The 12,182-nt window shown below is 57.9% G+C and overlaps 1 pseudogene; it reads left to right on the forward strand.

The window, feature by feature from the left end:
• Positions 1-1,350: 1,350 nt before the first annotated feature.
• Positions 1,351-2,005, forward strand: LOC102768969 (annotated as a pseudogene).
• The last annotated feature ends 10,177 nt before the right edge of the window (positions 2,006-12,182 follow it).

Here is a 12,182-nt window from a genome sequence, read left to right on the forward strand (position 1 = left end):
TGCAGTGACTCCACCCTTTGGGACAGGAAGCAGCTGCCCCTCCCACCCCAACAGAAGCAGAGATGTTGGGGTTGGAGCCGTGGTAAAGTTGGGGCTCAGGGCCAGGCTTCTTGACCCTCAGCCTGGACTCTTCCCTGTGGCTGCATTGCACCCGCGCTGCTGGGCGGACCCTCAGGCGAGGATCCATGTTCCCATGACCAGAGGCCCAGAGGCTCCTTCGTCAGCAGATGGACGCCAGGAGCTCTCTCTGCTCCCCGGAATCCCGGGGGAGCCATTCATCCTCTGGAGCCGCCATCTATAAGAGAGGAGCAGGCTAGGACTTGGGGAGATTGATGTCCGACCCTCTCCCTCCCCAGAGGGGTCTGTGACCATGTGTGCACCTGAGATGCTAATTACCGGGTAGGCAACCCAACCGGGGCTCCAACAACAGAAAAGACACCCTATGAATGGAAGGCATTGTCATTGTTGTTGCTTGGATTAATTGGACTTAAAACAATATACCAATAAAGACATTACCTAGGTCTAACTTAATGATCTGCTTTGAGGTAAAAACAAGCCAGGAGTGCAAACCTGATTGGATGCCAGTGGGTTCCCTGGAGTAACACTTTACACTAACCCTTGACCTGCCTGATGTTTGTCTAGTACAACCGTGGGCAAACTACGGCCCGCGGGCCGGATCCGGCTGTTTGAAACTTAAAAAAAAAAAAAGACCGTACCCTTTTATGTAATGATGTTTACTTTGAATTTATATTAGTTCACACAAACACTCCATCCATGCTTTTGTTCCGGCCCTCTGGTCCAGTTTAAGAACCCATTGTGGCCCTCGAGTCAAAAAGTTTGCCCACCCCTGGTCTAGTACCATGGTCGGCAGTCTGTGGCTCGCGAGCCACATGCGGCTCTTTGGCCCCTTGAGTGTGGCTCTTCCTAAGCTTGAGGAGTCCCCTAATGAAGTTAATAACAATGTACCTACCTATATAGTTTAAGTTTAAAAAAATGTGGCTCTCAAAAGAATTTTCAATCGTTGTACTGTTGATATTTGGCTCTGTTGACTAATGAGTTTGCCGACCACTGGTCTAGTACTCTTAAATCTCTGTTTTTGTTTCAGCTCCCATCCTATATAATAAAAGCCCAGAAACCCTAATGACCAGAATGACTAGAGACCAGAACCACCACGGCCCCTCGCCGGGCTGGCCCTGCCCCCCAGCAAGCAGTTAGGGGTGATCAGGTAGGAAGACGAGCAGCTGGGGGCGATCAGGTAGGAAGGCAAGTAAGTGGTTAGGGGTGATGAGGCAGGCAGAGCCCGACCGATCGCCTCAAAGAGGGAGACCGAGGCCACAGCCTGTGGGAGGGATGCTGGGTGGCTGTGAAGGGAGGCACTGGCGGTGGTGGACACTGCAGGCGGGGCTGGTGCCATGGCCGCTCCTGAGCAGGCATGGCGCCGGCAGCCTGGCCCAGGCCCCGGGCTCGCAGCCTCTCCTGCGGCTTCTGCAGGGCTGGACTGCCACTCCTCCTGCACTGATGCCTGGGCAGATCCCAGACCCTTCCATGACTGCGGGCTCTCTGCAGGGCTCGGCCCCCTGACCGGACTCCCCAGCTCGGCCCTGGCTGCAGAGCAGCTGAAATACGCTGACATCCACAACACTGGGGCCATGATTGCCCCTTTGCACTTCCTGGAGGTGAAACTGGGCAAGAGGCCTCAACCTGTGGAAAGTGAGCTACATGAGGAAGAGGAGCGGAGGAAGAGGTGCCAGGAAAAGAACAAAGTGGAGGCAGCCCGATGCCGGAACAAGAAGTGGACGGAACTTCTGCAAGGGAATCTGAGTGGCTGGAGCTCATGAATGCAGAGTCGAAACCCAGATGGAGGAGCTGAAGCAGGAGTGGCAGCAGCTCATCCTGCTGCTCAGCCGGCATCGCCCCACCTGCCTCATCAGGACCCGTAGCGTTAAGACCCCGACTCAGAAGGCAACCACTGCTGGAGCAGCTGGGGAAATTGACCGCGGGCTGAGAGGAGGAAGAGAAGGAGGAGGAGATGAGGAGAGGGAGGAGGAGGAGGGTCCCAGAGGGCTCTTCCTTGCTGCATGCAGAACTCTTCATTGAGGCTCAGCACAGCCAGCATCGGCCGGGCTTTTTTGTGAAACTCAGATCAGCCACACCAGGGTGATCAGAAACCCAGGCTGATGAGACCCAGGACCCAGCGCTGAGACCACAGTAGTCCTGAGGGGGGCTGTTCTGCCTGGGGTCAGGCTTGCAGGAGGCAGGACAGAGGCTCTGGGCCAGAGAGACACCCAACCAGACAGCTGTGGGCACTTCTCTGGCCTCTCCTCCAGGGCACCCACCCACAGGACCTCCAGGCAGCCAGGAAGTCATGAGTTGCAACCAAAATTAGGCTGAGGATGGAACTCAGAGTGAAACTGCAATCTGTCTGCCCCCAGCCTTGCCCCTGCCCCTGCCCCTGATCCTGGAGAAGGCCGGAGAAGGGCACAGTGCCAGGCCCTGCTGTACCCACCCACTGTGGTCCCGCTCAGTCCTGCCTAGAGTGGCAGCCGGGGCACACCTCACTGGCCCTGCTGGAGCTACTGTGGGCACGAGCGCCCTTCCAAAGCACATGCTCACTGGATGCTTACAGACTGGCTGTCCTGGCAGGGCTTTCAACTGCATGTGTTTTTTATACCTTTTTTTTAATATTTGTTACCAAAAAAAAGATTTTATATAAGCAATATACAAATGGATTTCTATAATCCCTCGATGTGATACAGTATAAATGTGCTATGGTTTGTTTGTTACGAACAGATATTTAGCAGTTATGGCCATTGCGTGTACCTTCTAAGTACTGTGGTCTCTGGGTGTTGGGGTGGCAGGGGCGGGCGAGGTGAATTTCCATCCTGGTGAACCTTCATAGTACTCAGTTCTGTATTGCTCAGTAAGCATTACCCTTACTTTAAAAAAAAAAAAAAAAGGAAAAAGAAAAAGAGAGAGAGGCCCAGGCCACCAGTTAGTGATGCTGTGGCAGGTGTGCAGCCGGCAGAGATCGCCCTGCAGAGGGAGGCCCAGGCCAGCCAAGTCATCGCACCCCGTGCCTGTCACCTGCAGAGGGAGGCGACCAGTGGCAGGGGAGGGGGGTGACAGTGCTGCACAATGGCAAGCAGTGGCAGTGGGGGCAGGGCCAGCTGCCTGCAGCCAGGGAAAGGAAAGCCCCAATAGTCCCTGATCTCAGGCCAGGCCTTAGGACCCTACCCGGGGGGTCCCGGATTGTGAGAGGGTGCAGGCCGGGTTGAGGGACCCTACCTGGGGGGTCCTGGATTGTGAGAGGGTGCAGGCTGGGCTGAGGGACCCCCCTGAGTGCACGGATTTTTGAACACCGGGCCTCTAGTAGGTAATATAAGCTTATTGGGCATCTTGGCTGAAGGTCTGGGAGCCTCAGTAGACCCATGCGCTGTCTTATGTCTTCTTGTGAATTCCTCATGGCGGTGAATGCGAGGTTCTTACATAAATGACCTGGTGACGGGATATTGCAACTTAAAAATAAAACCTCTCTGTGAGAATTCGCTATTTCATTGTGGGAGTCTGTCTGGTTAGGTCTCCTGGGGGTGGGGCCAGGGAGCCGGCAGGCCTGGCTCCAGCCTCGGTGAGCAGAGGGGAGGGAGAGGGGGCGGGTCCTGTCCCAGCCCTGTGCTCCTGCTGTGTGCAGGTGGCCACACTCCTGGTTCGCCGACCGCCCTGCTTCTGTTTGTGGGTCAGAGCCTGCTCCCCACCTTCTAGGATCTAGGTGGCACCACAGGCAAGTCACAGCCTCTTTCATCCTTACCTTTTCATCTGAAAAGTTTCTGGGAAACTCCTAGCACGTAGCAAGCATTTAAGAGATGCTCATGCTCACCATTGTCTTCCACAGTTGCTCCGTGGGCCCTGGGAGGGAGACGTGCTCCGTGGCTCCTGGAGCAGGTGCCTGCCGCCCATCCTAACACACGGCCGAGCACTGCCCTCTGGTCAGGTCTGCAGGACACCTGGCCGCTCCCACTGCTCTCCACTCTCTGCTCTCCGCACTCCGCACTCCGCACTCCACTCCGGGGGAAGCCTTTCCCTCCTCAGGGCCCTCAGCGACACAGCGCCTCTGCAGTGGCCCGGCTGGGAGCAGCCCCTTGCGGACACTGTGGTCGTGGGTGCAGCAGAAGGACCATGCGTTGGTGAAGGTGTGCTGTGGTGGGCAAGGGGCGTCCTTTCGGCTGTTCCCATCATCCGTGTGCAGTTTCCTCTATTTCAGTGACCTGGTCAGTGACAAGAATCCACAAATCTCACCTGTCACTCATCCCAGCTTTCGCTTCTGCCCCTTTGCCGCGACGCAGGGTGGCTGTGGGACCAGCCCCTCACATCGGCCTCAGGCGGGTTTGGGAGTGACGGACATGCAGTTGTGGGGATGCCCTGTTCCTCGGGAGGGAGACGGGAGAGGCGAGGCCCTCCTCTTGGCAAGGTGTCTGAGGGGTCTCCTGCTTACAGGGCCTGCATTGCTCCCCCAGGGGCTTAGGCAGCAGCCGGGCAGGCCCCGCCCTCCCTCCCTGGGGTGGAGTTGGTCTGAGCACCGCTGATGTCTCGAGCTCCAGAGCAGCTTATCTGCCCCCCTGCCCCCCAGGGGAGCGAGAGGGCCTAGTGATACTGGACTTCAGGACGGAGTGGCCAGGACCCCACTGGACCCCTAACCCTTCTAGAAAACATAATGACTTTCTCCCAGACGCTACCTCAAAGACAGTGTTTTCCACAGCACAAGGGTTCCCTTTCCTCCAGCGCAGCAGTGACGGCCACTTTACCATCTTTTGCATAATGAACAGGGCCATTCATGCCTGAGGTGGAGCGGCAGGTTCCTTTAGAGGCGACCGCCTGTCCAGAGGGGACCCACCTGCCCAGAGGGGACCCACCTGCCCAGAGGGGACCCGCCTGCCCAGACCCAGAGGAGGGGACCCACCTGCCCAGACCCAGAGGGGACCCACCTGCCCAGACCCAGAGGGGACCCACCTGCCCAGACCCAGAGGGGACCCACCTGCCCAGACCCAGAGGGGACCCACCTGCCCAGACCCAGAGGGGACCCACCTGCCCAGACCCAGAGGGGACCCACCTGCCCAGACCCAGAGGGGACCCACCTGCCCAGACCCAGAGGGGACCCACCTGCCCAGACCCAGAGGGGACCCACCTGCCCAGACCCAGAGGGGACCCACCTGCCCAGACCCAGAGGGGACCCACCTGCCCAGACCCAGAGGGGACCCACCTGCCCAGACCCAGAGGGGACCCACCTGCCCAGACCCAGAGGGGACCCACCTGCCCAGACCCAGAGGGGACCCACCTGCCCAGACCCAGAGGGGACCCACCTGCCCAGACCCAGAGGGGACCCACCTGCCCAGACCCAGAGGGGACCCACCTGCCCAGACCCAGAGGGGACCCGCCTGCCCAGACCCAGAGGGGACCCGCCTGCCCAGACCCAGAGGGGACCCGCCTACCCAGAGGGAGCCTTGAGCATCATTTCTCTGCCTGTGGTTCCTCTTCTCCTGGTCCCTGGTTACATTGTTTATTATTCAGCTAAAATGCAAGCCAGTTGGTCAGATTTCTCATTTAATGATACACTTAAAAATTAATTGATGTTTAGAGAGAGAGGAAGGGAAAAGAGAGAAAAAGTGACATGAGAGCAACACATAGATTGGTTGCCTCCTGCACGCCCCCTACCTGGCAGGAACCGAGCCTGCACTCAGGTAAATGCCCTGCAGGGAATTGACCCAGCAGCCCCTTGGTGCAGGAGATGATGCCCAACCAACCGAGCCCACCACCAGGGCTCATGGCTCACTCTTCATAACTGTCACTTTACTTGTCTGAAACTGCAGGGCTCTCCTGGCCCTGAAAGGGGGCCCCAGGGGCAGCCAGGGGCAGCTGGGCTCCCACATGGCTGGCAGTGCTTTGAGATGGTCAGTTTGACGGGATCCCAGAAGTTCAAACAACTGTTTCCTCCCGTTTTAAAGAATGCCTCCACATTCCCCGCTTGCATGTGCGTGTGTGTGTGTGTGTGCGTGTGTGTGTGTGTGTGTGTGTGTGCGGTGTGTGTGTGTTAATCTTCACCCAAGGATATTTTTTCATTGATTTTAGAGAGAGTGGAAGGAAGGGGGAGAGAAACATTGATGTGAGACACATTGATTGTTTGTCTCCCACACATGGCCTGACCTGAGTGAAGAACCTGCAACCCAGGTCCGTGCCCTTAACCAGGAATCGAACCCGTGACCCTTCACTACGTGGACCAAGGCGCTAACCCCTGAGCACCAGCCAGGGCCACTTATTTGTATTTCATCCGCATGGTGAAGAGCAGTGCGTCCCTGGCTCGTGAATCTGAACAAACATTAGCCGCCCTCTCCCCTCTACCAGCGTCCACAGCTCCCGGTCCTCTCACTTCTCGGGCGTTGCAATAAGAGAACAAGTGTGAGGATGTGGAGACACTTGTGTGTGGCTCTCACACTGAAATCTGCCTGCTTCATAAGATGAAGGAGGAGGAGAGAAGTAAAATCTCCCTCAAAGTTAAAACATAAGCAAGGAGCAGCTGTGCAGAGGAGGGAGAGGGAGGCGGTGGCGGCGAGGCCCCCTGCCTGGGGGAGTGGGTGTGAGGCCCAGGGGAGTGGGTGTGAGACCCAAGGGAGCAGGTGTGGGACCCATGGGAGTGGGTGTGAGGCCCATGGGAGCAGGTGTGAGGCCCAGGGGAGCGGGTGTGAGGCCCGGGGAGCGGGTGTGAGGCCCGGGGGAGCGGGTGTGAGGCCCGGGGGAGCGGGTGTGAGGCCCGGGGGAGCGGGTGTGAGGCCCGGGGGAGCGGGTGTGAGGCCCGGGGGAGCGGGTGTGAGGCCCGGGGGAGCGGGTGTGAGGCCCGGGGGAGCGGGTGTGAGGCCCGGGGGAGCGGGTGTGAGGCCCGGGGGAGCGGGTGTGAGGCCCGGGGGAGCGGGTGTGAGGCCCGGGGGAGCGGGTGTGAGGCCCGGGGGAGCGGGTGTGAGGCCCGGGGGAGCGGGTGTGAGGCCCGGGGGAGCGGGTGTGAGGCCCATGAGAGTGGGTATGAGGCCCATGAGAGTGGGTATGAGGCCCAGGGGAGTGGGTGTGTGGCCTGGGGGAGCGGGTGTGAGGCCTGGGGGAGTGAGTGTGAGGCCCATGGGAGTGGGTGTGTGGCCTGGGGGAGTGGGGGTGAGACCCGGGGGAGCAAGTGTGAGGCCCAGGGTAGCCGGTGTGAGGCAGGCCAGGGCGGCAGGCCCCCACGGTGGCTCAGAGTGCACGCCCTTCAGGGAGGCGTGGGCACACGCAGGGGCAGGTGGTCAGCGGGACCATGTTGTCCTGAGGAAGGAGGTTTTATGTAGGTCCATCTAAACAGAAAGTAAAAGTTAAATGACTTTTGGTGTTTCTTTTTCTTGTTGGAAATTGCTGTTTTTGTAAAGACGGCCCCGGGGCTGCCTGGCACAGGTCGCAGGGGTGACCCTGAGTCAGGCGGAAGGAATTCTTGAAGCCTGACATGAGGGAGATGGCATTTGGGTGCCATGACAAGAAGGGAACTGGTCTCTGGCCCGATATACCCTGGAGAGCGTAAGTGAGGGACGATCCATGGACCTGGGTCTGAGGTAGAAATGGGAGCATTGGGAAGACGGGGGAAGAGGATCAAATCTGACTCCCCCACCTCCACCTGTAACGACGCCTGCACTCCCGACGCCCAGCGCTGGTCTGAATGTCTAGGCGGGTTGTCCGGGTTCGTCCTGCTCCTGCGCACTCAGCAGGGAGGAAGGCATCGGGCCTGAAAACACCCACCCCTTCCTCATCCCACCCAGCAAGGGCCTCAGGAAACTCCACTGTGTGCGCGTGTGTATGTGTGTGCATGTGTGCATACATGCATGTGTGCGCGCGCGTGTGTGTGTGCATGTGTGAACTTTACTGCAGCCTGAACTCTCCTGCCGTCAGCTCTTCTTAACCTTGGGTCTCTTTCCCCAAGCGGTTCCTGGTGCTGGTGCCTATTGTCCTCATGGTCTCACTGAGTCAGTCTCCAAGATTAATGCAATGACTCCCCCCCACCCCCCCGCTTCTGCACTGGGGAGCCACTGCAATGGGCTGACATTCGTCTACCGCTTGCTGTCAGGACCACATCGAGCCTTTTCTCTGCATCGTCTAAAGCAGCGGTTCTCAACCTGTGAGTCACGACCCCTTTGGCGGTGGAACGACTCTTTCACAGGGGTCGCCTAAGACCATACTGCATATCAGGTATTTACATTACTGTTCATAACAGTAGCAACATTACAGTCATGAAGTAGCAACGAAAATAATTTTATGGTTGGGTCACAACACAAGGAACTGTATTTAAAGGGCCAGCAGGTTGAGAACCACTGGTCTAATGCAAGCTTTGCTGTAACCCTCGAAGGGAGATGCCGGTTCACACAGCAGGAGCTCAGAACGAGGACTCAGGCTTGGTCTGACCTTCGCTGTGTCCTGCTGCTTGTTATTTGTGCCTTGGGTGTTGGTGTCTCTTGGCACTGCCTGACCTCATTCTCCTGAATGGTCCCTGCCTCACTGCTGCCACCTGCCCAGGTGCCCTCTCTGAGAGAGCGGTGCCTCCTCCGGGCGGAGCCCCGGGAGCGGGGCCTTTGCACAGCTGGGCGGCTGCCTCTGCTCTGCATCTGCATCTGCCCCTGAAACAGGGCTGCTTAGAGCATCCGTGCCAGCTGCTCGCACCCCTGACGGTCTGGGTGTCTCCTCTGGCTGTGACCTGCTGCTAAGCGCCGGGCCTCTGTCTGGAGCTGCTGCCTCGGGGAGTGCCCCAGGGGCACCACACACCCCTCACCTCCCACAGACCTGCCTCACCTTCCTGGTCAGATGAAGTTCTCTTCCTGAACGTGGCTGCTTCCCAGTAGGATGTTGTCAGCCTCCCTCCCTTCCCCACCAGCTGCCCTCACTAGGGCCCGGCCTGGTCTCCTGTTTCTGGCTGTTGTATCACTCAACACCACCCTTCGTCCTTGTTGCTGCATCTAGACGAAGCCCCATGAGGACTGGGAGTCTGAACTGTTCCTCATTCACATGGTCGAGGTTCCTGTGGGTGCCGGTGCCCAGGGCCCGTCCGCGGCTGTCAGAGGACAGAGCTCCTGGCGTGTGCATGTGCAGGGCCCTGACACCCGTGCTGATGGAAATCCATCAGTAGACAGAGCTCTATATAGCGAAAGGGCGCGTTAGAAAGGCTATGAGTTGTGGTCCTCGGGACGGGATCTCTAGTATTTAGAGAGAAGTGACAGCGGGATCACAATGGTCATTGTGTGGAAGTATCAGCAGTTCCCAGGCCTGTGGGCGTCACAGCTCACAGAGGCCTCAGCACCAGGCAGGCAGATGCCGACGAGCCAGTGTTGGGGGTGATGTGGAATTCATTTTTGGGGGGCGACATTGGTTAACAAAATTGTATTTGGGAGTACAATTCTATAATGCATCATCTGTATGTTGTGCTGTGTGCTCACCACCCCACCCCAAGTCCAGGCCCCGTCTACCCTCTGCCCCCGGAGCATGCTGCAGGCCTCCGGACAGTGTTCTGCTCCTGCCTGCAGGAGGCCACGTTGGCAGCTCTGTCTTGGATGCTGCCTGCCCTGGCACAGGACCTTGTGCCCTAACGGACATCGCTGTGTGCACACAGGCTCACAGACCGCTGGCTGGTTGCTCTGTCAGCCCTGCCGGGAAGCAGTTGGCCCAGGACAGCCATGGGCAAACTACGGCCCGCGGGCTGGATCTGGCCATTTGAAATGAATAAAACTATTGAAAACAAAAAAAGTACCCTTTTATGTAATGATGTTTACTTAGAATTTATATTAGTTCACACAAACTCTCCATCCATGAGCTGGACGTGAGGAGACGTGCAGGACGGAGGCTGGGAGCCCTGGGCAGCAGGACCCTTGGGTGGTTGGGCCGGGCTGAGGAGAAGAGCCTGAGCGATTCCCTCTCCAAGCCCCGGATTCTGCGTCTGTGTTTAGCTTCCGTCCTTCCAGCTCAGCCCGAGCTGCTGGAGGCTGAGCCTGTGCGATGTGGGGGGGATTGGGCTCAGCTGCAGGGGACGCCGGTGAGGTTGGAGCTGCTGGACTCCTGGCCGGGGTTTCACACTTAAAATATGAACCTCCCTGGTATGCGGAGCCAGGACCATCATGCCCAAAGGCTCCCGGCGAGCGGCCTGACAACGGACGCAGCTGGGCTGATTTAAGGAGACCCTTGTGATGTAGGCTGTGGCTGCTCCAGCAGGAAGTGAGCAACTCCAGTCCCTTCTGCTCCCCTGGCGGCCCGTGCGAGCGTGGGGCAGGCATGGGCCCAGGTCACCCCGATCCTTTCCAAATAGTGCCGAGCTCCCAGTTGTCCTCATCCTGTGGGTCTGATGACACCCTCCATGAGAATTTAAACAGAGGTAAACCTTCCAATAAGTAGATGGCTCTGAATTGGCTGAGCTCTAACCTGTCAGCCGGGCCCAGGCCCCGAGGCTGGTATGCAGAGAAGGGAGGCGCGCGTCAGGCGTGGAGATAAAAGAGCTGATTCCCACAGGTGCAGGCCGAACCTCGGCCTCTCCGACTGAGACCTCTCCATTTCCTCCCATTTCCCCTCACCTTCCCGGAGGCCCTTTGCTGTCCTGCAGGTGCCCACGCTCAAGGTCCCTCTGACCTTTTTCCGCGAGCACTTCAATGGCAATTTGAGCGATTAGCAGAGTTGTATACAGAGGGTTCCAACCTGTGTTTAGCGAGGTCAGGTGGTAGAAGACACACTACAAACAGCACAGGTAACCGTGCAGGTGAGTTTCACTCGGAGTCACGCTCAAGGTCTTTGCAAGAAATTAACCTGCGAGGGTTGAAAAGAGAAGGGCCTCATCTCAGACACCACGGTCTGCTCGTGTCTGTAGAATACGGAAAACAACTTCCGTGGCTGCCACCACGCTCAGGGCTAGGGAGGCTCTTCCAAAAAGTCGCTGAGCGATGATTTTTAGAACTCTCCCATTTCAAAGTCCTGGGACAAGTACCTGGGGCTTAGCCCGGGCCCAGGTGCTCCCCATGTTCCAGGTCACGAGCCTTCAATCAGCACTCAGAGAAGACAGACCGCACAGCCGTAGATCTTTCAGCAAAACTCAGGTTTCCACGGAAAGAATACACGCGGGACTTTTAGGAGTCAAAGTGTGCCCCTCCCCCAATTTCAAAAACACAGGAACCTACAACTGTGGGAGCTGCTGCAGCTGTTTCTCCAATTGCTGCGTAAATGAGCCCTTCCAATCTCACATGGTATCACAGAGGCAGAAGGCTGAGGATGTGGTCAAGCATGTAAATGCATCATAAATGTGAAAACAAAAGTGTAGGGAAAAAAAGAGACATTGTTTGAAATATGGGAAATATAGTTCATATAAATACTAGAGGCCCAGTGCACGAAATTTGTGCACAGGTGGGTTCCCTAGGCCTGGCTAGCGATCATGGAGAGGAGGCAATGATTTCCAGGCCGGGCTTGGAAGGAACAGATGCCAGACTCGACACTGCCATCATCAGCGCCCCGCCATTGCTTGGTTCCCTGCCTCTCCCCCTCCTCCTTCCCTCACCGCCACACCACCACCACGGTGGGCAGGCGGCAGGTCAGTTGGGGCCTGCTGTCTGGGGAGAGAGACGGGCATGCTGGTTGCCGTGTGTGGGGCAATCAGGCCCCCGCTCGCACCTGCCTTGGCCTGGCGCTGCCTGCTCCGCCATCCCGCTGCAGTCCTGCTCTCGTCAGGGTCCTTTGGGCTGGCAGTGCCTCCACTGCTACCCACTACCAGCACCATGTATCTGGCATCTCCCCATGTTCCGTCTGCCCCTGGTGGTCAGCGCATGTCATAATGAGTTGTCTAACTTCCAGTCGAACAATTTGCATATTAGGCTTTTATTATATAGGACTAGAGGCCCAGTGCACAAAAATTTGTGCACTCAGGGGAGTCCCTCAGCTTGCCCTGTGCCCTCTGGCAGTCTGGGACCCCTCAGGGGATGTCCACCTGCTGGCTTAGGCCTGCTCCCCAGGAGATTGGGCCTAAGTTGGCAGTCAGACATCCCTCTGCCAGCCCGGGAGCCCTCCGGTGTTGTCTACTTGCCAGTGGGGAGCTAGCCTAAGCTGCAGTCGGACATCCTTAGTGCTGCTGAGGAGGTGGGAGAGGCTCGCGCCCCCCT

The sequence above is a fragment of the Myotis davidii genome, unplaced genomic scaffold (assembly GCF_000327345.1).
Source record: "Myotis davidii unplaced genomic scaffold, ASM32734v1 scaffold668, whole genome shotgun sequence".
NCBI classification, from domain to species: domain Eukaryota; kingdom Metazoa; phylum Chordata; class Mammalia; order Chiroptera; family Vespertilionidae; genus Myotis; species Myotis davidii.